This window comes from Gossypium hirsutum, chromosome D12, assembly GCF_007990345.1.
Source record: "Gossypium hirsutum isolate 1008001.06 chromosome D12, Gossypium_hirsutum_v2.1, whole genome shotgun sequence".
Taxonomy (NCBI): domain Eukaryota; kingdom Viridiplantae; phylum Streptophyta; class Magnoliopsida; order Malvales; family Malvaceae; genus Gossypium; species Gossypium hirsutum.
In genome coordinates, this window is record NC_053448.1 from 51,923,874 (window position 1) to 51,927,455 (window position 3,582).

Sequence of the window (3,582 nt, forward strand, 5' to 3'; positions counted from 1 at the left end):
ACACACCTGGTTCAGTTTCGATGCTACAACAATTATGAGCCCTCCAGAACCTAAAAATCGACATGTCAACGCCCAAATGCAGTAAACACTTACGAAACTTAAACGGAATTATTCCACAAACGAAGCCTTACAACATCAATCAACACATTCGTATACTTACCGTTAACGAACAGGAACCCCTAACGCTTAAATCGCTGCAAGAGCTCCAACTGATTCTTGCCCTTCCCCTAAACTGAGAATAACAAAAACAAACCCCCCATTAAAACACTAGCCAAGAAGCGTTAAGATCATACCAACACAAGACTTACCGAACGAACAAAGCCGAAAATTGCATAAAATGAGGCGAATTGGAAAAACTGAAAAGGAGAGGAAACAAAGAAAATTCGGCAGAGGAGAAAATGGAACAGAAATGTTAAAAGAGATTAGAGGAATTTTGGGAAAACAAAAAAAAATCTATTTTAAAATCTCACTAATTCACAACATCCAACTACCCTAGAATTTCAACTCCACCGAGACTCTATCAGTCAATAGAGCAAAAATTAATATCCACACTTGCACAGGGATTTGAACATAGAACCTCCAACACACAACAACCCCCTTACCGCTCGAACTTACAGGATCATTCTAATATAAATTAACAGACAATTTTATATAAGCACACTCAACAAGGGTAAGGCTAGGATTAGAAAAATAACAAAATTTGGCAAAAGGAAAACTTAAACCCGAGACCTCATACACATACTCAGAACACTTAACCACTAAAGCAAATACACAATTGTGTCAAATATACACAGAAACAAAAATAAATTACTCAGGGTGTTACAGAAATACATAGAAATTTGATATATGAAACAGGATATTGAGATAAATTATGTGATTAAAGTGTAACAAGAAAGAAAATTGATTTAATATGATTAATTAGTGAATACTGAAATTTATGACAAAAAGGGACTAAATTAAAAAGTTAAGAAAGTTTATAAGAGAATATTTGATAAGTGAATGTAGTAGAGAATGTAACATCCCGATGCTTTTATCTGATGTTTAGGTCGAGTATGGGGATGTTATAGTGAATAGAGCCTTATTAGTTTGGAAAATGTCTTACGAAAAAATTTTTGGTAATATATTTTACGGGAATAAAGGGGTAATTTTACATTGATCATCCTTTTTTACATGAAACAAAATCGAAAAAGGCTGGAAATATTTTCTGTAAAAGCTTTTACGTTGAAACAAACAGAGATCAACTTGAGCTCAACCCTCAACCATTTCCACCTTTGCTTGTGCAATCATAGGAAGTAAATTAAGAAAGTTTGGTTTAAGATTTAAACGTTTAGTATTGTTGTTAAGAAGTATTTTTGAGAAAGAAAATATTCATTTTAAACATAATGTTGTAAAGGAAAAATATAAAATTTTGAATACCTTTAAGTAATTAATATTAATTATTTACAAAATTTAATTTCAATAGATAAAATATAACTATTACAAATTTTAATATATGACGTTATCTATTTGAAATAAATTTCAATAGAAAAAAATTGTATATGTGATTTAAATATTGCATAAAATATATGGATTATAAATAAAGTTAAAAATGTAATTTGATTCTAAAAGTGTTTTTACGTTTGGGTCCAAAAGCATTTTTGACTCCAAAAATTATCTGTTTAGCATTAATTACAAATTCTTAATTATTAAACACTCTAAATAACTCCTCAATATTTGCATTATTGATCCCTAATACTCCATTTTGAATTGACTACTTATAAGTAAGGCGATAATAGATAGTGAATATACTTATTACTTATAATGTCAATATTTCATTTCATATTCAACCTTAATTGATACGTCTAACTTTAAAAGCATCCAAAGATTCAGGTAAATTAATGTATTAAACAAAACATATCTATTTTTAAGTTTCAATATAAAATGTAATTAAAAAATATTTAATATTGATTATTAAGGTAAAAATTTCAGGAAATAAAACCACAACAATGAAGGAATAATTTATACAAACCAAAATTAGTATTCAAAATGTACCCTTCTTTCTTTCATTTTATGATAAAATACAACAAAGAATTATAAATCGGTTGTTTAAAGTTTTTTAACCTTAATTTCCTATTTTAAATTTTTTCTTTTTTTTTTTTACTTTATACCTTCTAATTCTATTTTGCGTCATTTGTTCTTCAATTTTTACATTAAGAGCATGGATGAGAATCATTCACTAATGATTTGAAAATTGAGTGATCAAACAACTATGGGTAAGATTGAGATGTATAATACATTATACAACGAGCAACTTAAAATTAATGAAAAATCATTTAATTATGAAAATTTATCAAGAAGATTTTATTGATTCAACCAATCGATTGGGTTGAACAATATACAATGTTTAGGCTATATTATTTGGAAAATATATAGTTTTTAACAGATTTTTTGATAGTGTAAAGGTTGAATTATAAGAATCCAAGCAAGCGAAGCTGAGTTAAACCATAAGTTCAAAAATTACTATCACTTGGCTAAAAATAGTGATAAGGTTTTTTTTCATGGATTTTCAAACTTGGGTCTCTTTATCGCCAACAAATTCATACTAACTTTGCAAAAAAAGAAGACACAGAAAGGAAGGGAATTCAGGGTTCGCATATAGTTAAACTTGATCATTGTGGGGTCAAAAGGACTGTTTGCAACAGAGAATATATATATGTGAGATGATAATGTAATTAATATGCAGAGGAAAAAGGGGTGAGTTGGGTAGCTGCAAGGGCGCACCCAAAAATGCTAATCCGAATCAGACCATCATTTTCATGCCTTGCCATTGGTTCTGTTGACCTTTAAGCCTTAGATTTCCTCACTACTTTGTTTTCCTTGTTTGACAATACTTTTAAAAAATATTTTTGAAGAGTGCGGTAAAAAAGTACTGTTGTGAAGTACTTTTAAAAAGTTTAGTTTAAAATTTGAGCATTTAGCATTATTGTTAAAAAATACTTTTGAGAAATAAAATGTCCATTTTAGACATGTTATTATTAAGTAACAAATATGTATTTAAATAATATTTAAGTTAGTTAATATTATTATATTTTAGTAAGAATATAAAAAAATTATTATAACTTGTTGTTAATATTTTAATATATGAAATATAAATTTTAAATATTTTTAAGCAATAAACATTAATTATTTATAAAATTTAATTAGAATAAATAAACTATATTTTAAATATTTAAATATAACCATTAAATATTTGTAATTAGTATTTTAAAAATTATTTTTTTTATTTTTAATTAATAATTTTAACACATTTTTAATTAAGCACCAAGAAAGAAAAAAGAAAAACACTATGTTATTAGAGGAGTGAAAAAGTAATTAAGCACTAAAAGTGCTTTTGAGAGAGGAACAGCTAAAAATTTTAGCTTTTCCTTTTCATAAGTGCTTTTGAAAAGCCAAAAATTTCAATCAATATCAACTTGTTTAGCACAGTTTTTCTTTCAAAAGTGTTTTTGGAACCAGAAATACTTTTTTTAAGCACCGCAAAACAGACCCTAAGTTTAATCATAGGTTAATGATAATATCTACCTTTTCTACTTGTTAATTAAA